At 35.4% G+C, this 26,127-nt stretch overlaps 1 protein-coding gene across 2 annotated transcripts in view; it reads left to right on the plus strand.

The window, feature by feature from the left end:
- EDIL3 (EGF like and discoidin domains 3) overlaps window positions 1-26,127 on the plus strand; it is a 427,380-nt gene that overhangs the window by 241,937 nt on the left and 159,316 nt on the right. The window lies entirely within an intron of this gene.

A 26,127-nucleotide genomic window follows, 5' to 3' on the forward strand; every position in this document is an offset into this window, starting at 1 on the left:
GATGATCACTTAACTTTGAAGCCCTGAAAATGTAGGGTCAATACCAGTTGACCCTACAGGCGCCTGGGTGGCTCAGTCCATGAAGCATCCAACCTCGGCTCAGGTCATGATCTCGCGGTTTGTGAGGTGGAGCCCCATGTCGGGCTTTGTGCTGACAGCTCAGAGCCCAGAGCCTGCTTTGGATTCTGTGTCTTTCTCTCTCTCTGCCCCTCCTCTGCCTGTGATCTATCCCTCAAAAATAAATAAGCATTAAAAAATTTTTAGAAAAAAAAAAAACAGTTGACCCTAATATTTAATGTATATAAACAATGTATATTAAAAATCCATCTCTAGGGGCGCCTGGGTGGCGCAGTCGGTTAAGCGTCCGACTTCAGCCAGGTCACGATCTCGCGGTCCGTGAGTTCGAACCCCGCGTCCGGCTCTGGGCTGATGGCTCAGAGCCTGGAGCCTGTTTCCGATTCTGTGTCTCCCTCTCTCTCTGCCCCTCCCCCATTCATGCTCTGTCTCTCTCTGTCCCAAAAATAAATAAACGTTGAAAAAAAAAAAATTAAAAAAAAAAATCCATCTCATGAGCTTTTTGTGCAATCACAAGAGATTTTTAAAACACCAAAACAGACTTTAATTTTTGTAAATATAGCAAGAAATCAAAAAAAGCAAAAAAAAAATCATTAACTTAAATCCTAGATTTATTCCAGATAAAACTGCTCTGTTTTGAAACTTTAAATGCCATGTTTTAGCAATGATTTTTGTCTCTTAAAGCATTACCTGCTTTACCTTTAAGAGCATATACCTCTTAAAGCATTATAAATTTAAGATTACTTTCCTTGAAATACATAAAATTAGGAATTAATCCAGAAATCTAATGGGAAAAGGACAATTTGCCTCAAGCTGTCGCCTTTTGTGAACAATAAAAAATAAATCAACTATGGATTGACAAAACGTTTACATTTAGGATTAATTGTATAATGTTAAATCCAAGTTATATAACATTTAAAATCTACCCATAAATATGTAGAGATATAAATGGAAATGACCATGACTATAAATACTTGAGTATAGCTAATTATTGTAACTTAATTTCTCACATTCTTTTTAAAAAGATGTGGAATAAATAAAAAAAAAAAAAAAAACAGAACAGAATACTGTGCAAGTATATCAGTAGCCCTCAAGGAAAGAAACGATTCCAACATTACTGCAGGATGAAGTCTTTGCAATAATAAACACAAAAAATTGACTCAATGACAAAACTGAATTGGATTTTCTGTGTCTGACATGGAAGTTTCATCTTCAATCAGATGCCTCTGGGTATATTTTCCCAAATGTTGCCCAACAGTTTTGTACAGACATCTCACACTTTGAAAGTTTACCTGCTGTACCTTCAAGTGATAATCTAATAAAGGAAATATAGAAAAAATATCTGCAAAATGCTCAAATAGACCCTCTAGGATTTGCTAAATACCTCTAACAAATCAAATCAGATTCTCATTACCTGACAGCTTTGTACTTAGTTGCAAATAACTACTGAAACATCCAGTAACATCTTCTTGATTTTAAAATTATACTAACATTCCCATTATGTGCTAACCTGCACATGTCCAGGGATTAAAATTTAGTCTTGCATTTATACTCCAGGCTAAAACTCACTTTAATATTTCCTATTTCAAAGACAAAAAAAGATGAAGCCTGCAGAGATTAGGAGAATTTGGGAAAAGGACAACTTGATTTCATCCTCATAAAATTTAAAATGGTATGATTGAAAAGTATTGTGTTTTTCTCAGATTGAAAATATCAATCTTTCCAAACATCACTATTCCTCCCCATATAAACATTTAAAAAGAAAAAGAAAACAAAAAGGGAAGAACCCAAATAAAGTGCATACAATAAAAAATAAAATCTATAAGGAAACCTCTAAAAAAGAAGTCATCTGATGAATTTATGGTTTGAACATGTCTAAAATGTAGTTTGTGAGCTCTTCGTTATCTTCTACACATGTTAACATGGATTATGGGGTGCTTTGGTGAAATTTTGGTTTTGAATTTTCAAAGTGAGGATGAAATGGTTATTTCATAGTGGAGAAATTTCAGGCACAAACCACAATGGTCTCTATCACATCCACCAAACAGCAGAAATAAATGCTTTTGGGGCACTTGGGTGGGTTGGTTGGTTAAGCATCCAACTCTTGATTTCGGCTAAGGTCATGATCTCACGGCTCATGGGATTAAGCCCTGCATTGGGCTCTGCACTAACAGTGCAGAACCTGCTTGGGATTCTCTCTTTCTCTCTCCTCTGACCCCTGCTCGCACTCTCTCTGTCTCTCTCTGTCTCTCTCTGTCTCTCTCTCTGTTTCTCAAACTCTAAAAAAAGAAAAGAAGTGCTTTTCTTAAGTAGGAGAAAGGAAATAACATATATGAATTTTGATATTTTGCCAAAATGTACAATGTTCCATGATTTCTTGAAATCCCAAGGGTTTCAAATAATTACAATAATGATTTTACTAGAAAGAATGGAGCTAAGTTGAGCAGTGATGCCAACAACTGGCACGACCCCAGCCACAGTTTTCCACCAAATCATAGACTCGAAAGCGATGGCTTCCAGCAGTATGTAAGACAAAGAACCACATATATGTTTCCAATTTCATCTTCAAAGAAATCTCCTTAAACTGAAAGATAGAGGCACAACAGATCTCTTTCCTTCAGAAGGCATACTGAATTGTAAATACAATTGACACATCTTGGTAAGCTAGTTATTAAAATGCAGGTAGATGATAGCTCAGGGAAGCATTGGTAATTAAGATTCAGATTCAGGGATCGCATGAAAATGGTGAAGTCGTAAGACTGAACGGGGATTGCTGAAGGAGAGAGTCAAAGTGTATAAAAGTATAAGATTGCTAAAGATAGAATTTAAGTCAGGTAAAGAAATTCTATCTGCAAAGGTACCAAAAAAAAAAAAATGAAATAAAAGCATAATCAGAAAAGTAGGAAGAAAAGAAAAACATGGAGAGAGCAAGGAAAAGAATGTTTCCAAAATAGGAGCTGGTTAGGGTAATGGGTACTTAAGAAAAGACTTTTTAATTTGGAGTCTCAAGCCATTAATGGCCCTTAAATAATTACAGTGGGTGGTAGAAAAAGAATGCCAGATTGCACCTGTTCCAGATTGAGCAGGTGTTGAATGAGAAATAAGAGCCACAGACGCTCCTCCCAGGTTATGGTGCACTTTACTCTGAGCATATCTTAGACCCCAAAGAACCATTAACGTGGCCGAGGACCTAAAAATAAATTTCATAATAGTTACCTTAATAGCTTTATCTGGTCAATAATACACATTCTTTTTAGAGCTCTAAAGGGAATGGACACATAAAGTATCCAACTTAAAAATAAATTGAACTTGAGGAATATGGTTCTATAAAAAGAAGTAGAGCCAGAGCAAAGTCCGTAAATCCGATACTAAAATTCAAGGAAAACAGGAGCAGGGACAGAAAATAAACTCTTCTGACAAGAAAAATGGATAGAACTATAGTTATATAAGGAAGCCTATAAATACTCAGCACTATTATCTAACTACAAAATACCAAGAAATTGAACTGCAGCTCTTAGCTCCAAGAAACCCAAGGATATTCATGGTGGTTTGTTCAATATAAAATTCACTTTATATTTTCTCTGGTACACTCAGGCAGACACACAATTTTTTAAACATCCATAAAGTGACTACTTGGTATATAAATATTGCTTCACATCCCCTCGGCAGTAACTTAATAATGCCATTTCCTTTCCCATTAGAATTATTCATGGATTCTCCTTTTGTGAATAGTTTTCAGTTTAACAGAACGTGAACACTTTCCAACAGAGATTAATATAAGGATGTTCTCAGTCCCACCCTTTGAGGCACTTCATGGAGTTTTTAACCAAGGGTACAGGACCATGAAAGGATGGATGGATGGAGTTCAGGGTGTCTGTATCCTTTGATAGGAAAACCAAAAGGGCTACCTGAAATATAGAATCTCCATAAATTACAAATGCAGGCAAACAGCAGATCATAATATTAACAGCACCAATGTCCTTGTGACTAATAGAAATCAGATAATTATATATCACATTGTCCTTGTTGCACATAACCGAAAAAAAATTTGTATCTTTACCAACATGAAACTACAGTAGATCTACCACTAACTCTGTTATTTAATGTGTTAATAGATAAGCACATAATATTAATGTATCACCCATTTTTAAAAATATTTTGATAATAACACTATGTTTCTGTATATTTCATTTTATACACTAAACAGAATTACTCTGAAAAGAGCTTCTAGTCTTCAACAGACTAATAAAAGGGTCCAGAATATAAAAAATGTTCAGAACCCTGAGCTAATGGCTTATTGGTTTCAAAAGATATACTTTTTTCCTCTTGTATGGTAAAGATGAAGCTTTTTGAAATAAAAGCTATTAAGGAGCTATTTTCACTGAATGCCCATTCCTGACCTTTCTACTGAGTTTTGATCTCTACTTCCATGTGTAAGAAAAATAGCAGAACATGATCCTATTTTTCATTGCATTTGTTGAGGTTTTATTAGCACTGGTTTTTTTACATCTCAAAATAAGTTTACTTTTTTATAAAGCAGAGACACATACAATTTAAGTGTTAATGTGTGCATTACAACATATACCCAAAAATACTATTTTAAAGAATAAACAAAGATGAATAAATAACACTTTTCCATTTACATCTTGTCTTACTTTATACCATTTTAAATGACACAAAAATCCTATTTTGCTCTCATAATGTGTTATAATAACAGTATTTTAGAAAAAGCAGTGTCATAAGATGTGCTTCATTATTTTTAATCCTGAGTTTAACATGGAGAAAAGCAATTTACAAATCATGTCAATACTAGATTTCAATGGTGAAATCTGGGAACAAAACATCACTAAAATAAGTAGATCCAGTGGAAGATAAGCCTATAGCTGCACTCCCAGAGTTATCATACTTAGTGTTCAATGTTATATGCAAATGTTTTTACGAAATTCAGCTAGTAAATTTTCTGCCCTAATGTTAATGAGATGTCCTTTTTTATTCGAGTATATTTAAACAATTCTATACATTGCTCAATGCTCATCAGGATAAATGCATGCTTAATCCTCTTTACCTATTTCACCTCCCTCCTTAGCAACCACCAGTTTGTTCTCTGTATCTGTCTGTACTTTGTGTCTCTTTTTTACTTTGTCCATTTATTTTGTTTCTTAAATTCCCCATAGAAATAAAATCATATGGCATTTGCCTTTCTCTGACTGACTTATTTCACTTAGCATTATACCTTCTAGGTCCATCCATGTTGTTACAAATGGCAAGATCTCATTCTTTTTGTGGCTGAGTAATATTCCTGTGTGTGTGTGTCTGTGTGTGTGTGTGTCTGTGTGCCACACACCTACTTTTTCCATTCATCTCTCGGTGAACTCTCAGTGGACACTTAGGTTGCTTCCATATCTTGGCCATTGTAAATAATGATGCAATAAACAGGTGCATATATCTTTTTAGATTAGTGTTTTCATTTTCTTTGGGTAAACACCCAGTAGTGAAGTTACTGGAATATATATATATATATATATATATATATATATATATATATATATAGTTATAATTTTGATTTTTTGGGAAACATCCTTACTGTTTTCCACAGCAGCTACACCAGTTTGCATCCCAACATCACACGATGGTTCCTTTTTCTCCACATCCTCACCAACATTTGTTACTTCTTGTCTTTTTTATTTTAGCCATTCTGACAGGTGTAAAGTGATATCTCATTGTGGTTTTAATTTGTATTTTTCTGATGTTGTCGAGCATCTTTTCATGTGTTTTTGGCCATCTGTATGTCTTCTTTGGAAAGCTGTCTATTCAGATCCTCTGACCATTTTTTATTGTATTATTTTGTTTGTTTGGTGTTGAGTTGTGTAAATTCTTTATATATTATTGAATATATCATTTGCAAATATCTTTTCCCATTCAGTAGGTTGCCTTGTCATTTTGTTGATAGTTTCCTTCACTCTGCAGAAGCTTTTTATTTTGGTGTGGTTCCAGTAGTTTAATTTTACTGTTGTTTACCTTACCAGAGGAGACACATCTAGAAAAATGTCTCCTTGGCTGATGTCAAAGAAATTGCTGCCTGTGTTTTCTTAGAGGAAATTTAGAGGAATGGCTTAGAGGAATTTCTTAGAGGAGTGGCTTCACGTCTTATATTTAGATCTTGAGTGAGTCTCTTGAGTTTATATTTGTGTACGGTGAAAGAAAGTGGTCCAGTTTCATTCTTTTGCATTTGGCTGTCCAGTTTTCCCAACACCATTTGTTGAAAAGACTGTCTTTTTCCTCATTGTATGTTCTTCTCTCCTTTGCAGTAGATTAATTGACCATATGAGAGTGGGTTTATTTCTGGACTCTCTATTCTGTTCCATTGATCTATGTGTCGGTACCATATTGTTTTCATTACTATAGCTTTGTAGTGTGACTTGAAATCTGGGACTGTGATACCTTCAGCTTTGTTCTTTTCAACGGCTGTTCAGAGTCATTTGTGGTTCCATGCAAATTGTTGGTATTTTGACAGGGATTCCATTTAATCCGTAGATTGCTTTGGGTAGTAGTATAGACATTTTAACAGTACTGGTTCTTTCAATCTATGAACATAGCTTTTCATTTCTTTGTGTACAGATCTTTCACCAACTTAGTTAAGCTTATTCCTAGGTATTTGATTATTTTTGGTGCAATTGTAAATGGAATTGTTTCCTTAGTTTCTCTTTCTGCTACTGCATTGTTAGTATACGGTAGTGTTGACTTTTTATTGAACCCATTCCCACTTCTCATCAGCAGTGAAGATTTGGAAAGTTTGTAACTCTGTGATATGTTACCTATGGACACTGCACTGTAGTTACAAGACAAGGAAACAGAAAGAAACTAAAGAACATCCCTCCAGGAGCTACTGTCTGAAGTTGAGCAAAACCAGTCTCTCTTTTACCAAGGACTTTTCAATTTTCTTAAAATCAGCTATTATGTATGTAACAGTTTAGTTGCATATCATATACGTCAATATTATTTGTCAATATCATATACGTAGTTGCTTTAGAAGAAGGCCACTCTGTTGTATAAGTTAACCAAAAAGTGCTAGCCATGCGAATCATAGCATCAAATACAGAGTAAATGGGGAATACTCATTACCTTAAAAAAAAAAAAAAGAATGTCAGTCCGTTAGCTTAGTGATATTTTCACTAGTGTGAAACATCAGTTTCAAACCATTAAGGTATTGTCTTAAACATAATTAAGACTACCTTTGAATTTAGTTATGTCAGAATATACTTGTACCTAGAGTTGTTTTAAGCAGTATACACTTTCTAGTCTCCTACAATTCTAATGTTTACTTGATCTTCTTTCTTTAAGGAGGATAAGTTTGCACAGGTCTCTGAGTGCTAGACTGGAATAAAACAGTGAAACTGTCTGGTCATCTAATAACCTAGATTTTTTTTACAGTATGCCTGTGGCAATAGCATTATGGTAGGTGCTGAGAATACCATCAAAATCTATAATACAACCATTGATATTAGGATTTTAAATTATTGCTCTGATATACTTTTCTCTGGCTTTTTGATTACAGAAAAAAAATAGACCAATTAAATTTACCTTATTAATAGCACTATATTCAGGATCATGTGTGAACCCAAACTGTAAAGAAGGTTTGTTGATTCCTTGGGCTTCTGGCTTGCTTTTTCATTCTTTCTTTATTTCTGTTTCCAGGTCACATAGCCTCTCATTGCATTTTTGCTTTTCCCTATGTTTCTACTGTTTTCTTCTTTGCTTAAATGATGAATTTCACCTTATCTAGTATTCCTCAATTATAACAATATTTTTACTTGAGGTAGCTTTTTTTTTAAATGAATAATAAAGAGTGCAATGGATTGTACATGAAAAGGTTACCTATAGCACCAAAAAGTAATCAGCTTATAATTGTACCTGAGAAGAAAAGCAATTCATTTAGTATATCTTAACTCTTCCTTGCATAGCAAAATACCAGCTTTTTATACACATTTAACCTTTTGAGTAGTCAGGTGGATTTTATCATAGGAGCTTAGGTGAGTTCATTCATTATACAGAGCACTTTAGAAGTCCCCACAGAGCTATTAACAGCATTCTTCTGGTGTTTGTTCTAATTGTAAAAAGTAAAACATTTTTTTCATGTACTAAGGGTAATGGCCTTGCTAGTGTGAAATTATAAAATTCATATAAAATTCATATAACATATAAAATTCCCAATAATCCATACCCAATTAAATGGATAAACCAGTAACAAGAAAAAATTTCATTTTCCCAGTCTTATATGAAGTCCGTAGGTTTTTGTATTTGATATGACCCGGAAGAAGTAATTTTGTGGTTCTGGCTTCACTGTACCAATTGTAGGACTGCCTAATTGTAGTTCATTTGGTAAGATCAGGAATATAGGAATAAGGAGTTGTTTATAAAAAAAAAACTGAAAAGATCACCTTTCAGAAAAAGATAAACAGAAATCACGTAGACTTCCTCAATTTTAACATGCATGCCATTTTGTTTAAACATATTAACATCTCTGAAATTGGGATACATCTCAAATCGTTGGTATGTTAGTGGTACCTAAGACAATGGTACACAATGGTAAACAATAATGGGATTTTTGTGTCACTGAAATCTGTTATATTAACAGTACCATAGAAATTTGGGGAGCATGAACATTCAAAAAATTTACTGTTAGCAGGCATTTGTATCTAAGCTAAGACATCCAACTAATGATTTTTACATCCAGAGAATACAAATATGGATTAATACTAAAGCAAGTGATGCATGGATTTAGGTTGTCCAAATGTTTTTCCTATGGTGAGTAGAACTTTACCATCATTTATGTTAAAGCAATATGTGAAGAAGTCAATGTATCTGCCCCCGATACCCTACCCAAATGTGCAGATGTGTTTAGAATTATTTAAAATTAATAAAATCATTATACAGCATTTCTCTCTCCCTTTCTCCCTTTCTCTCTCTCTCTCTCTCTCGCGCACACACACACACACACACACACACACACACACACCCTCTCTACCTTAATTAGAAAATACTCGTATCTATCAAGTTGTTTTAGTGAGCATCTCTATGCCACTTAGCAACAGGTGATACCACCATCCATATAGTCCACTTGGAAAACCGTTGACATTTCACTTGTTTTGAATGACACTTCAGTGTTTCTTAGACATTATTTCTGATTAGAAAAGTAATATAGATAGATAGATAGATAGATAGATAGATAGATAGATAGATAGAAAAACACTTGGAAAATATAAATAAATTTAATATTTTAATTTCTTGTCCTTCTGAAATAGAGTCCATTTAAATCCATTACAAGCAGCACAATACCAACGGCTGCACATACAGTATTTACTTATTGTTACTGTATCCTTTCTGGAGTGTGTCTTCCACGTGTGTAGTTGGCAAAATCCCTTTTCAAATCTAAAGTCTTTCAAGAAGAGTTATTCCTGAAATACCTGTATGGATAAATTTGGCATTTGACAAACCAGAACAGTTGAGTGGTGAAGATTTCTTTGAGTTTTTAATAAGAATTTGAGGGAGAGAGGGGCGCCTGGGTGGCTCAGTCAGTTAAGCATCTGACTTCGGCTCAGGTCATAATATCACACTTGGTGAGTTCCAGCCCTGCGTCCGACTCTGTGCTGACAGCTCAGGGCCTGGAGCCTGCTTCGGGTTCTGTGTCTCCTCCTCTCTCTGCCCCTTCCATGCTTATGCTCTGTCTCTCTGTCTCTCAATAATAAATAAACCTTAACAAAAAGAAAAAAAAAAGAATTTGAGGAAGAGAGACGTAGATGCCTTCGTCTGTTTTGATTAGCAACAACAACAAAAATGGGAAGCAGATTATCACTTATCTAAATATAATGAACAGACCACTAGATACATTTAATCCAAATTTTAACTGCATTTTAAAAAAGAAAAATATTAGAATATTTTCTAGGATCAGTCTTACACTTTTCAACAGCATGCAAGAAAAAAGAAGTGACTATTTTGAGTCATAGTCACAGCTCCTCTGCTCCCAAGAAAATAATCAAATGTATAGTTTTTGAAATTCCAGGAACTGACTGGCCAAGTAAATTGTCTACAAGGCTGCTTTTATGACTGGTTGAAATGAAATTTATTTTCAGTATGCCATCTTAATCAGAAGGTATTGATAAAAGTTAAAACCTGCAAAAATCATGTTTCAGTTAATAATGAGTGTTTTTTTTTTATTTTTTTTTCAACATTTATTTATTTTTGGGACAGAGAGAGACAGAGCATGAACGGGGGAGGGCAGAGAGAGAGGGAGACACAGAATCGGAAACAGGCTCCAGGCTCTGAGCCATCAGCCCAGAGCCTGACGCGGGGCTCGAACTCACGGACCGCGAGATCATGACCTGGCTGAAGTCGGACGCTCAACCGACTGCGCCACCCAGGCGCCCCAATAATGAGTGTTATTAATTAGTCATGCTGACTAGAGACAGGAGTTAAAACCGAATTTTAGAATGGTTGCAAGGCATGTGGGATAAATATAAGCGATTGATTTATTTTCCTCATGTTTACTTTTTAATTTGTTATCCCAGATAATGAGTCTTGGACCCACATTAAAGTGAATATGATAGAAAGGAGAAATGTACTGGGGAAATCCAACTTTGTGTGCCTATGAATGTTTATCCGGTGTTTGCTTATTTATTCTAAGGATTATTGTGAACCAAAAATACTAAGCTATTGGAAACAGTAGTTAACATCAACGACAGAAATAATGCTGGGTTAAGACACAAAGTTCTTGATAAAGTAATGATAGGCATTTTGGGAATTATACATAAACATTTACCTTTGTATTCTAAGTTAGACTAATGTTGTGATACTCACCCAGATGCTAATTTCATGTTTGAAGATGTCAGCATTGAAAACAGTTGCTTCCACAGTTTATCCTGAGGCATTTGTTAAGTGGAGAAGAATGTCCTATGCTGTAATTGGCTTTCTTATAAGTGAAAATATAAAAACAGTTCTTAAATTGTGGCAATAAAACAAATAGTGAGAGAGAGAGAGGAAAAATAAAGCTCTAGAAGTCCTTGAGGTAGGCATTTTGCCCTAGTCCTTCCCTGTGGATAAAGTTATAAAATGATGCTAACTTTAAATTAGTTTCTACTATGCTGTTCTTAGTTGTAGAATCACTTTGAACCTTAAAAGACTAAGGCAGGAAATATTATGCCTCTGCCTTGCACAGAACTCAACATACATTTGTTAAATGTTGAATGAATAACAGTCTGTGTTGAACCTTCAGTCCACAAGTCATGACAGAAACAACAATGAAGAACACAGAGTGAGTTAGGTCACTACTACATATCTCTATAAACATGATGGCCAAGTGACCCGCTCACCATTTTTCATCACTTCTCTAAGCTGCTTAAGGCATGTGCAGCAAACAGAATGTCCCAGCACATCGTATCACAATGTTTATTGTGAACCTTTGGCAATAGATACATGTGAGGCCAAATCCTTTCTGAGCCTCAGTTGCCTCAGTTAAAATTGGGAATGAAGTTACTATTCATTGGGTTATTTTCAAGACTGCAATGTCTGACATATTTTTCTTTATAATATATATGTGTTTCGTTTTTATTCTTCAGTAGTGTCTGTGAGAGAAAAAAGATCTCTACCTTTGGAAGGGGAGCAGAAAAGAATGAAATGTTCATCTAGAGGGAATTGCAATGTTTAAATATTACTTCTCTTAGTTGTTAGAAGACTATTGGAAGTGGAAAACAGGTAATGAGCTTGAAGTAGTAATGAGTAAAATGCAGCAAGAGTTTGCATTGCTGGATAGGGAATCACTCTACAGAGGGAGACTCAATTCATGAGCCTCAGATAAATTAACCAAATATTATTAGGAGCCCCTTTTACTAGCAGGCACTATGGAAGGTTCAGGGAATATATAGTCTAACAGACGGGACCTAATAACCCTTGTCCAACCTTGGAAGAATTTCCAATCTAATGTGGAAGAAATATTAATAAATTCATAAATATATGATGAAGTATAATTAAATGCTAAGTTCTATCTGTGATGTAGGTGTGCTTACAGTCTTTTTGGAACCCAGAATTGGTACAGTTAATTCAACTTGTGGAAAAGGTAGGACAGGGAAGAAAATGACAGGGACATGAGCTGCAAAAATATTTCATATGGCTCCATCTAAGTAAAATTTCATCTAAGATAAATTTTAAGCAGCCAGGAGGATGGCCTTTATTTTTTTGAGCAACGTGGATCCACTGAAAGAAAATGTAATCAGAAGAGTGAAATGGTCAGATTTTCAGAAAGTTTATTTGGAATTCAATGTGTAGGATCAAAGAGGGAGCCTCAGTCAAGTAGAAGGCAGGTGTATAGACAGTGAGATCCTTAGCTATGGCAATACACTGAATGAGAAAAGACAAATATGAGAATTACTTAAGCAATGAAATTAGCCACAGGATTTAATAGCTAATATAATAAATGACATTTAAACACCTATTTACAGTTTGATTTTAAAATACCAATTTGTGAGGGTGTTGGGTGGCTCAGTCAGTTAAGCCTTCAGCTTCTTGGTTTCAGCTCACATTATGGCCTCATGGTTCATGAGTTTGAGCCCCCATGTCAGGCTCTGTGCTGTCAGCATAGAGATTCTGTCTCTTGGGATCCTCCTTCCCCGCCCCCCCCCGCCCCTCCCCTGCTCACTCTCTCTCTCTTTCTCAAAATAAATAACATATAAACATGTGTGTGTGTGTTTATTTTGTTGTTTTGAAGCATTTTCCAGACAGAAACTTCTGAAACGACCTGCCAGTGTTTTAAGTTCTCACTTTTTGCAACCATTAAGACAGGCAATAATGAAGCAAGAAAGTTGGAGGATTAGACCCATACTCCCAAGCGCTGCTCAGTGCACATACAGAGTGTAATGACTAGGGTAATGCCACCTTTCTAATCCTATGTGTACTTTAGACTCTAGCACAATGTCGTTCTCAGTTATTAAGGCAGTTTGATATACTCATGAGACTCTAGTCTTATCTCCGCTTTCTCTGTCACTTGTTGGTACATGCTGAATGAAGACTGGCAATCTTTCTACTAAAATTCAGACCTTTTAATGGGGTACCTGGGTGGCTCAGTCAGTTAAGCATCTGACTCTTGATTTCAGCTCAGGTCATGATCTCATGGTTATGGGATGGAGTCTCATGCCAGGCTCTGCCCTGATGGTGCGGAGCCTGCTTGGGATTCTCTTTCTACATCTCTTGCTGCCCTTACCCGTCTTGTGTTCTCTCTCAATAAATAAATAAATGAATAAACTTTAAAAATAAATTAATTAATTAAATTCAGAACCCTTAGGAATACAGTTATTTGTTATTAACATTATTCTTCTAATATAATTTTTACTAATATATGTTTATATATTTTTAACTTAGTGCTTACTCGATTTAACCCTTAACATCTTTCAGAGTATGAAATCAAACTTCAAAAAGATCACATTTGTGACATTTCTCTATGACAAAGGACCATATGTAAATAACTTACCCTCTAGTTTCATGTGGCCAAATTATCTTTGTTTTGTAATTCTACTGATTTATCTTCAGTAGGAAAAAAATTTCCCTGTTCTATTCAAGAGGGCATTTGGCCACCTCCAAGAAAAAATCAATAGAGAAAAGAGTCAAGAATTTTTAATACTACTTATCCCTGAAAGTGGAATTTCTAGTCATGAATAAGTAATTAGGAATGAGAAAGAAAAACAGTGTTTCTTAGATGATTCCATGCAATGACATCTGGGTGATCTGAGAGAGTAAAAAACAGAACCCTGAACTCCAGTGTTACATTAACAGCCATTGTAATAAAGATAAGATATTTAAAGAGGTATTTTATCAAGCTTCTTTCTATTCCCTTTCAACCAGTGGTGAGCTTAGAATTAGGCATTACTGAGGTTGATGGCTTGAGGAAAAGGAAACTGCAAAAGAAGAGATAATCACTCATTCAGGGATTTTAAGTGTATATTTGCTGCCCTGCCGACTTCTGTACCAAAATGTAAGCTGCACTTCTTTCTATGGAACAAATAAGCCAGAATGATTGATTGCATCATCTGAAATATTTTATCATGTGCTTTTGACAACCCCTGTGCCAAGATGTACATTTCCTGAATTTATCATACATTTCTTTTCTTTTTTCTGAAACTGTCTCTTCATTTTACTTTTTTATATGACACTTCATAAGAAACCAGTATTCATGTGTGGTTTTCTTATATCTCAAAATCAGATCATGAAAAGAGTTAGCTGGGTGCTAAGGGCATTTAATGAGCTGTTTTGTTTTGTTTTGTTTTGTTTTGTTTTAATACATCCCCTTTATGTCCTTGGAAATCTGAAACAATGAATATTAACTTTCTCTTCACGTTGTTTAGAAAAATAAGTCATGATGAAACAGAAGAGCTTATGCTGAAGATATGAGAACCAGGTAGTACTCAATTTGGGGGGAAATGGTTTGTTACTTTACTGTCAGTTATGGACTCAAGGAAATGAAATATCTTTGATTACTGAAACAAAATTGCCACCAGCTAAAACTCCATCTCCATCTAGCTTAAAGATAGGATTACTTGGATATTAGATTGGGCAAGAAACTTGATTATAAAGGCGCTTTTCAGAGTTGTAATCTGGTTTATCAAACTGTTAATATGAGATTTTTCCATAGGAGATCCCCATTTTGTACCACAATGAATAAAAGTGCCTGCCAGACACAGACCTACTTTAAAAAGAGATTATTTAATTAGTTATTTTTATTTCCAGCAAGTCTGGCAATATACTGTGGGGAATCACTTAGTTTTCATTCTTTACAAGAAGCTATAGTTTATATTTCCCCCAGGCAGAGATTTATCTGACAATTTGAATGCCTTGACGACAGAAATATCTGATGATGAATATGATATTAAGGAGATGCCAAGTGACATAGCATTTTGAATCATTTTCAGTAACTGCCCATGATTAATAATTGTGCTCCTGTATGTATTTTAATTTTTATTAGAGGACGTTTGCATGGGAAATGGGAGTAGATGTTCTACTCTTATTTCTCATATAAGAAGTAAATGCATGTAAAACCTGGCTGTACCAGCAACAGATGTTGAAACCTCGGGTCTCCAAATAGTCACAGTGAAAGTCAACTCCCCCTTCCATGACTTTTAACTCTCACTTTTGCTTTTTAACAGTAAAATAACAATAACAACAACGTAAGAACTACCATTCACTAAGGGCATATTGATTGCCATATAATTTACTATATGCTTACCCTATATTGTTTCCAATTTATGGAACAAACCTAAGGTGGGTGGTGTTTTTCTCCTTGTAATACAATTAACTGACAGTTTCCATACTTTGCTGTATATTGGTATCACTCAGATTTGTTAAAAATACAGATATCAGGAACTACATTTTCTTTCATACCCTTAACCAAAAGTGCCATGAAGAGCTGTCTTGATGAACTGCTATAATAGAACATTTTTCCAAGACTTAATAAGTCACTTCATGTACATCACAAGTCAGCAGTATATTACACTTACTTTTTACCTTGATTATTTCCCAAGCAAATTACTTACATTTGTGAAATGCATGATCTTATGAAATTGTACACCTTCAAATCTATTAATACAAAACAAGTGTTTCTATTTCCTTTTCAATCTTTACAGTTTTAGTTTAGCTGAGCAGATAACTTTTGAAAGTATGAAGGCACCAAATATATGTATTACCATAACCCCCTGCCTGAGCAATTTATAGTTCACATAGTCATTTATCTTTTCTGTAGTTAAAGAGAATTTGGGTAATTGAAGAATACTGTTCAGTTAATGAAATATTTTCTTACTAATGTAAGGTAATATATATATTTGCTTTATAACAAAATCATATATATATATATATATCTGATTCTATTTTTATACAATTTATCATTCTGTATATTAAAAATGGTAGTTATATACTGCTGTATCCTGAAGACCTTTAAATTATAAAATAACTGCTTTTACTGTTTTTTGAAGCATAGGAGGGATTCCTCAGAAAAACAAGTCACTGTTTTCTTTATTTGTACTGGCTTTTTAGAAATGATGGTAAATCTTCCATCCCTCTTTTGGGTTAATTACTTTGCATTATTTTATGTGTGTGATTTGATGGCCCTTACCTGATCCCTAGCTAATCCTATAAATATATATACTAGGGTGGTGAGATATCCAATATAATAAGGTGGAAGGTTCTAAAAAACATAGTCTTTTAAATAATTTCAAAATTAGAGAAACAGTAAATTGTCTTTTAATTAAAAGCTTAACAAAAAGCATGAAACTCTAGTTTTTACTAATTTTTTTCAAAATTACAACTTCCTAATGAGCAGTCACAGGATTATTTGTAGTTTAAAACTTTATATTTGTCATACATTTTAATATAAGTTTATAGGAGCATATTTATTTACTTAATCATTAGCTTGAACTACATAACAGTAATGTATCCTATTGGTATATATCAGAAAATAGCAATTTATCCAATAATGGGTATTTTGTTAAACACAGCTAATATTCTGTGCTCATTTCAGTAGCTGAAGTTTTAAATCCAGATTTAAGATTTTTAAATACCTCTGCTTCTTTGAAATGTACATATGCATTATTAGGTAGCTCAGATACAAAGTTTAGAAGTTATTTTTTCTACAAACATTTCCAGCAAAAAGTGAGCATTTAACCTGGACAATGCATAATATCAGGGTCTACTTTATTGTTACATATAATAAAGTTGAAAAGAAGCAAATATTAAATTTTCTATTTTAATAGGCTGGCCCATATTCGTTACATTATAAAACAGAACTAGTATGAATCTCTATTGAATAAGAGATAATGTATGAAAAGCTGGCTTAGTTTTTACAGGTTTGTCATAAAATTGTTAAATTCTCCTAGAATATTCTTTCTATAAGATTCATAAAGCATCCTTTGTTTTAATAGCTTTACATTTGCTCTGTTTAAAATTCTATGTTGAATTTTCCCTTACAGAACCACGGAAGCAATTGCAAATACTATATGCAAAGCCTTTGTGTTTCTTTATCCTCTAGGAATGTTTAGTTAGGAAATGCATATATCAAGAATTCATCTTCTGTCTTAGCTCTATACTGGAATTTTTAGTTCCCTTCTACAACTCCCATACTTCTCTGACTATATGGGTATTATCTATTTATTTTCTATATGAGAAACATTTCTTCATACTTTTAGGAGTGAATACATAATGTAGAAGTCTCTAGGATTCAAATAAACAAATAACCTACTACACACTTTCTAGCTCTCTGTGCTCTCTATCCTTTGTTCTGCCTACTTTCCAAAGTGTTCTAGCATTAGAGGGGGCTCATTATGACATATCTTGCCATCTGCAGTGGCTTCCCTTTTAAACTCGTGGATTTCTTTTGACCTCTGCAACACTAAGGCTTCATACTTGACCTGAGATAGCATCCAGTGTGAAGAAAAACACAACCACATGGCATAGGAAAAAATGGCTAGATAGCTGATCATTGGATTTGGGACTATGATTTATCAGTCAAATAAAAAATCAGTGGTTGGCATGCCAAGAATATTGCTTTATAACAATACATCTGAGGCAGTGCCCTGTGGTATTTATCCTGATATGCATTCACCAACAAAGTCTTAAAAGATGTAAATAACTTAAAAGCATGGGAATATGCCCTCTGCATAGCAGTGTTTGAGTATTTACAATTGGTATTCAACTCAAGTTTCTTGAAGCAACAGAATCCTACCTTTAGCATTTTACCTTGGCATTTATACCCCTTTTTAGCTCTTTCTTGTGCAGATGTATGTTTTATCAGAAGGCAAGAATAGGTATACATCTGCAGGTTTTTGAATTGCAGGCTTTTGACTATACAGACAAATGTTTCATCAAACCATGTTGTTATCTTCGTAGTTGGCAGAAGATGGATTGTTCAGTTTAAGTGGAAGCCTAAGAACAAGTTACTGAAATCTTGCCTGGCTGCAAAAGTGCATTCAACACTTCAAAAGCCCATATGTTTTTCTCATTTGAAAGAATGCTTCTTAAGCAAACTAAAACACATTCTTCTACTTGCTGTAGCAACATTGTTTACTGTAATAGGATGGTAATCTTACTAGAGTTTGTTGACTTTTGTGAACCATCTCAATACAAATTTTGACCTTTGAGTATTAAAGCCCATAGGCCCTGCTATTTAAACAACATCATCATTCTGCATCAATAATCTGAAAAAACTGACTTTCCTATTATAATTTAGTTTATTCATGGTTTTAATTTTTCCTCAATTCAAAACAATTAATTTAAGCTGATAATATATCATAATTGACTTGAGATAACACAGCGTGAAGAAAAGCATAACCATATTTTACAAGAAAATAGCGAGATGGCTGATAATTGAATCTGTAACCTTACGAATGCTGGCTTTTATTTCAAACATGATCTTTCCCCTACTTGCAAAAGCTGATTCTTATATATTTTCAAGTTATCCCAGCATACCAAGAAAGCCTTTCTGATTTTAACCCACACCCAGTATGTTGAATCTTCAGAGTGATAATATCTACATTCAGAAAATTAATTCAATTTCAAGGAAGAAGAGAAGCAATTCCAAAAAGCAATGATTTGTTTTAATTTACTTTAACCCATGATGACAGAGAGCTGGCAATTTGTATGGCACTGTGCTAAAAGTGCTTTGGAAACATAAATAATGCAAAAAGCATGGTTTCTACCTTTACAAAGTATATTATCTAAGAGAAAAAAAATGTGCACAAATAGTTGTTGCTTATCATTTAACCTGGAAACCTCTGAGCTTTCCAACGTGGAAAATAATAGAATACAGTTTCTATAGAATGGGGAAAATTCTTTAGTGGCCACATATCACAGAATCATCTTCAAGACTGCAACGCAACAAAATGAACTTTTCTCTAACGTGCACATACATTTATGTGTCATCCAAATAAGCATAACTAATTCTTGAGAACTATTTTTATGACTTTGTAATTACTAGTTCTTCTAATCAGTGTTACTATGGTCACATGTGAAATTTATGCCCTGATACAAAGAAGCGATATTTAGGTGTGGAGAGAAACAAACATCACCAAATGGGATCTTCATTCTAAGTTCTTTTAAGGTGATTACTTCCAGTGCTGTGACCAGAAGCTGACACTCGAGGTCAGGGAGAGGGTGCTCATGGGAATTTGTGAATGACCGAGTGGAGGGAAAGCTATGTTGTGCATATGCACATTTCCACGCTGTGTCCAGGGAGCTCCTTTGCCACCTCTCACTGTCTCCTACATCCAAACCAGTGCATATAAGCCCCATCCCTGAGAGCAACCTTTCTTATGCTTCCTGTCTTCATTCCCTTTCTTGCCTTCGGATGCCACCCCCAATACCAGAAAAATGATAGCCTGAGAGAAATTAGAGCAAATGTGTGGGCGGTTAGGTGACAAGTCTCACCAGAAAAAAGAAAAAAATCTTCAGGGTTCCTTTTAACCTCCAGGCCACACAGCGTGAGGAATAGTGGCCTTGACCTCTCCCTCACCAATTCAGAGCCTGACCTTAAGACAGCTCTAAAATAAAAGAAACGCTAGGAATAAAGGAAAGGCCATGGTCCAGGGGGCACAGAAGGAGGTTAATGCTTGAATCAGCATTAGTTTCTGCAGTTTTGGAGATCATCAGTAATCCATTCGCTAGTGCTTGTGTTCAGCACAATTATCGTGCTATGCTAAGCACAGCAGAGGACTCACTCCTATGAGAAGATGAGATGCTCAGAGAAAGAGAAGACTAGAGACGTTTAAAGGAGATTTGTTTCTAACGTGGCTTTAATTTGAAATCCTTTTCGTTCTGAAGATGTCTGGATATTGAGATAGAGCAAATGAAAGTAGTGCATTCCTGTTACAGATTCAGCCGTGCATCTCTCTTATTTGAAAGGCTTAATCAGCACACTCAGGAACAAGATGTGAGACATCTTGAGGCACTGCTTACTTGTCAGCTGCAAGATCAATAAAATGCAGACACCATTCTTTGCCACACTCCAGAGAATGAGTTTGCAGAGTGAGAAGGACTTCACTTTGAAACCATTTTATTCACACCGACTTGGCAAAGGCAGGGAAGTTGCCCTAGGGAGGGCACCTGAGGCTTGGCCCTGGCTGGCCCAGCTGTTCTTGCTCAACCTGCCAGGTGACATTACTCACTGGTGCAGAGTTAGTCTGAACAGTCCAGCTCAGGTCAGAAGGCATTTGCAGGCCACTCAGGCAATTCAGGGAAAGCAGTTGTTTTAACTGACCATGTAAATGATGTCTAAAAGCCTCTGGTAATCGATGTTGCTTGGACTCATTAATTTAGGATTGTTGTTGAACCTGACAAAAGTAAGCACGATACTAAAGATGCGTAAACGCAGATCTAGCAGCCAGCAAATACAGACTACCGTATTCTGCTACCATAATTGCCACTGATCAAATTGCCACTAGGCCCACCTTAGGGATAACGGTGGACAATTTTTAGAAATACTTGGTAGCTGTTGTGTGGCAACTGGTTGAAAGAGAAATAATTCGCTTGACTGTCAGTCCATGTTTTCATTAGTAAAGAAGTGCTCTTCTTTCCTCAGCATACAATTTCCAAAGGAGGCCTCTGTATCTGTGTACTTTTGAGAGAATAGGTGAAAATAATTTTTAATTTAAAAATGAATTACACAAATAAAATGTTACAATATTACCTGTCATTTTTGTAGTTTACCTTTCATGTTTATTTTTTAAAAAATAGCTCCCTCTGCAAATATTTATTGTCTGATAAAATCAAGGCTTACTGGGGTGCCTGGGTGGCTCAGTTGATTGAGCGTCTGACTTCGGATCACGTCATGATCTCACGTTTCTTAAGTTCCAGCCCTGCATTAGGCTCTCTGCTGTCAGTGTAGATCATCGGACCCTCTCTCTCTGCCCCTCCCCCACTCGTGCTCCCTCCCTATCTCATAAATAAATAAACTTTAAATTTTTTTTTAAAAAAAGATCAAAGTTTACTGCTGGATGCCATGAGGGATATAATCCCTATTTGCAGAGGGGCTCACTGTTTTGTGGGACAACAGATGTATGCACACAATACATGCGAATGAGTTGGGGGTAGGTAGTTCTGAGTATGGCTTGAGCACTGAGGCAGATTTTCACTTTTCAATCCTCTCCTTGCAGCCTGATTGATGTGGCTGCAGCTCAGTAGGGTCTGCATGACAGCAGCAGGCGGGACAAAAGAAGGTCCTCCCAAGTTAAATCCAACAACAAGAGTAATATTTGACAAAATTTTCAGGAAAAGATAGGATTCAACAGTGTTATTTGTGAAATATGGGAATCCCAACTAAAGGGGACACTGTCTATGCTGTCTGGCATCTTTGAACATACTGCATTTCTCTCCTCCATCGGACATTTCATTATTACTAGGTCTGCCCAACTTTACCTTCTAAATATTCTTTGAACCCTTCCTCTTCTTCATCCCTCTTTCAGATCTGCATCATTTTGCATTTCTACAATTGTAGTAGCCTGCTATTCGGCCATAATTTTTCCCCTCTTAAACCTACCTTCTGCAGTATAGCAGGAATGATTGGTATTAAATGAAAATATGACCATAGTTAGAATCCTTCAAAAAAATCCAAGCAAGTTCTCTCAGCAAGTTCTGGTCTGTCTACACTTCATCTCTTGACCGTCCCCACCCCAATCCATCCTGGTCTAGTGGTACTGAAATGCCTCTGCTTCTCTAATCATAGCAAGCTGGTTCCTGTCTCTGTGTCTTCCCTTCTTTCCTTCTTCACTCTGCTAGCTCCCCCTCTTTTCCTGGAGAGCCTTCCGTGAGCCCCAGGTGGTTTATGATTACTTCTTCCTATGTCCCATTGAATTCTGTGCATCCACTATCACAGGTACCATATTCAAATGTGTTTGTTGTTGTTTTTAATTTCTGTGTGTGTCTCTTCCACTGGACTAAAAGCTCCTTGAGGAAACCAGTGCAACAAACTTTCTACAGTAGCTAGCTCCTGCTTCGCACTCACCCGGAGATCAGATTTAGTGACACCTCTTGAAAGACCATCTCTGATCACCCAACACACCTCCACTTGCCTCACCCATCTTTTTTTCTTTACTTATCATTTCATAGTATTTTCTCGTTTTTTCAGGTATTTGTTTACAGTTTTTCTCCCCACTAGCATATGAACTCTTTGAGACCTGAGACCTTCTCTGCTTTGTTTATCCTGGTATTGCCACTGCCTAGAAAAGTCCCTAATACATAGGATGCCTTTAATAAATACGCAGTTTTCAAAACCAAATTAAATGGAGGATTGATGGATGGATGGGCACATAGTAAGAGGTCAATAAATTAGCTGGAAGTGAATTAGCCTATCCCTATTAGATAACCAAATTAAATGAATGGAGGATTGATGGATGGTTGGGCACATAGTAAGAGGTCAATAAATTAGCTGGAAGTGAATTAGCCTATCCCTATTAGATAAGCAGTTCATAGGCCAATAATGGTAATAGGTGAATTTTTTAACACCTATGGGGCATAAACCACCATGAAAACCTCAATATTTACTTCCGTGGCTCTCTGCCATAAACTGTCATCCATTGTTTTAATGTATCCCAATTTAGGAAAGCTCTGTCTTATCCTGAATGTCACTAGTGATACAATACATGTTATCTCGATGTTAATTGTCCTATCCTGTCTCCTGGTATAAGTACACACACACCCCATATAAAATAACAGCGGAAGAAAAAGATCCAGAATTAACCTTTGAAGAATTACTTAACTCTTCACTTGCTCTTCAGTTGCTATTTTATGGGCAAAGAATCGGCTTCAGTTTCAGGCTCATCTGGAATTGAAGTTCATCTGGAAGCTTAACTTCCCTTCACAAAGGTTTTCTCATTTATGAAATAAGTGTGTTAACCTTTTTTCTTTGAAGTACCATTTTGCTGATGTGAGAAAATACATGTGAATGCTCTTTTTGAACTTCAGAATGCGCATCTAGTATTATGTTGTTCATCAATTATTATTTCATATTTGTTCTCTATTTGTTGATAGTGATGATGATATGTATCTCCGTATTAACTTTATTTTGAGCATCTTATTGTTCACTGCTTAAGGTCACTTAATCTTAGGTGTATAATCATTTGCATTCTGAATTGCAACTCCTTCATTAGTTTTTGTAACTGCTGAATTTAATAGGACATTGGGGAAGTGGATAGCACAGGCAAAAGGAAATTGGATTTTGAACTTTTTTATTATGACGACATCCATTTGATTGTGATCCAAATGATTAGCTAGTGAAGAAGAGCTACTGTTGTGACAACTTTCGGTGTGAAATAAAGTATAGGCCATGGATTTGCTTACGAGTTTACTTTGTGGAAAAACATAGCCCCCAATACCAACATGCATCACCTATTGACTAAACTCAGTGTATGTACAAACCACCACAGGCACCTAAGGGTGCAACACTGTGTGGGACCCAGTGCCTGCCCCAGAGAAGCTAAAAGTCCAGGATCACCTCAGTAGTATGCTCTAAAGAGAAACATGCAAGTGACATTCTTTTTAAACAATTTTTAGTTATAGAAGAAAAGCACTTCTCACAGCTGGTGAATCACAGTGTCACCATAACCCCAATTTTTAAAACAAGAAAAACTGAGGACCACTAGACAGTAAGGAAGTAAGCTGGCACTTGAAGGATGCATGCTTCATTCAAGAACCCCACACATACTCATGTTTCCTCTGGTGTGCTTTATTGATTTGCAACATACAGTATGCAAGCGAACATTATAAAAACTTATTTTTTAAAAGTGTGGAGTTGAGGAGCGCGTGGGTGGCTCAGGCAGTTGAGCTTCCGACTTCGGCTCAGGTCATGATCTCATGGTCTGTGAGTTCGAGCCCTGCATCGGGCTCTGTGCTGACAGCTCAGAGCCTGGAGCCTGCTTCAGATTCTGTGTCTCCCTCTCTCTGACCCTCCCCCATTCATGCTCTGTCTCTCTCTGTCTTAAAAAAAAAATAAACATTTAAAAAATTTTTAACAAAAAATAAATAAAAAAATAAATAAAAGTGTGGAATTGAAGACTGAGAAAAGAAATACCAATAAATTTGGCATCACAGCAGTGGGAAAGCTCATGTAAAAATGTTTTATAAGCTGTAAAGCCCTATAAAGATATAACACATCACTTTATATTTTTTTATTGTGTTTTGTTTGAATGTATGTGTAGTGAGGACATAACTAAGATCGGGATCCTTATGCCAGAGTAAAAAATGATATACATATAGGTATATAGACACACATAGGTATACATATATATATATTTTTTTTAATTGTTCATGGATATTGGACTTATCTGATAATATAACAGTGTTTGCTGACATGTTAATTAATAAGTGGAAGTTGGGAGGTTAAGAGTATCAATGAAGTAGACTTACTGAATAGTGTGGTTTGAGGTCTAATCTCTCCCTTTTAAAATGGTTACAGATTTGGCAAGAATGTCCAATTCAACATAAGGGTTTTAGAAGTACCCAACTAAATGGTGTAGAGTTTTTTCTAAGGCCATCATGGAGTTTAATGATATATTAAATTAAATTAAATTAAATTAAATTAAAGCTGGCTCTTTCACTCTGCTGTTCTACCGACTGGCCTATAGTCTCCTATTTACTGACTTGTAAATGGTCTCCTTGCCTGTGGCATTTTCCCATCCAAATGTTGCACAAATTCAAGACAAGGATGCTTGAGATTCCTTTCATGGCAATATCCTTAAAAAGCCAGCCTCCTGCAATTGTCTAAAATCAAAGTATCATCATGAAAGTCTCCTAGTGCTTTTATGAAGTCTGGAAAGATTTTGAAGTTTAAAGTGGAAAGCAAAACAAGAATCCAAAGGTTCAACATCTGAGGTTTTGAGGTTAGTTTCTCTGGAATGTGAAAATCAGATTATTACCTCTCCCAATATTGCAATTCTAAAAATGAATGGCTTCTTAATTGAATGACTTCAAAGTGATACAGTACGTCTACCTAAAAGTATATAATTTATCAGTTGTCAATAACCAAGGTGCAATTTTTGTTGTATTAATGCCATCTTTACTGATAAAGTCTGATTAAGATCATTACTTTTCCACATATTTTCATCCATTTTATAAAAAGCATCCCAAGGTTTTAGAGCCATTGGAGAAATGTTAGTAGGTAATGTGCTTGAGCTACCTATTCCCTGAATATGGAATACAAAGGAGAAACATGTTTATGTTTAATGAAAAAATGGTTACCAATGAGAAACATCTTTTTAATTTTTTAAGATACATAAAATTAACTTTTATAGTGCAGCTGCAAAATTATTTCTTTTATATTCTAAGTGTAAGCATTTAATTAGTGACAAGTGTTGGGCTTCAATAGTTATTAAAATCCAGAGTATGCTTGGTGACAATCACTGATCAAGTTGGCTTATATATACTGATAAGTAATGTCAGTGTGCTCCTTTCATCTTTTCACGAATTCTTATCAATCAGCATAGTATATTTTATAATGAAATTATCATGTTTATTGTACAAATCTAACTTGACAAAATGTTGAGTATAATGTATAACCTAAATTAAGAGAAGTATCTTAATAGTACTTATTCTGAATTTTCAAACCTTAATAAATTTAGTTTGTAGTGAAATTTATGAAATAAGAAATTCATATATATACTTTTCAGGTAGATTTGCCATTTGATATCCAAGAACGTATTATTTGAATTGCATTATGCTTAATGTTAGAATTTAAAATTTTTATTAAGAAATTTTTCTTGGGGCGCCTGGGTGGCGCAGTCGGTTAAGCGTCCGACTTCAGCCAGGTCACGATCTCGCGGTCCGTGAGTTCGAGCCCCGCGTCAGGCTCTGGGCTGATGGCTCAGAGCCTGGAGCCTGTTTCTGATTCTGTGTCTCCCTCTCTCTCTGCCCCTCCCCCGTTCATGCTCTGTCTTTCTCTGTCCCAAAAATAAATAAACGTTGAAAAAAAAAAAATTTAAAAAGAAATTTTTCTTAAGTTTCCAAGATAACAAATTTAAATAAAATTAAATTAAAATG

This window comes from Puma concolor, chromosome A1 (genome assembly GCF_028749965.1).
Source record: "Puma concolor isolate L17-30 chromosome A1, mPumCon1.1.hap2, whole genome shotgun sequence".
In the NCBI taxonomy this organism is placed as follows: domain Eukaryota; kingdom Metazoa; phylum Chordata; class Mammalia; order Carnivora; family Felidae; genus Puma; species Puma concolor.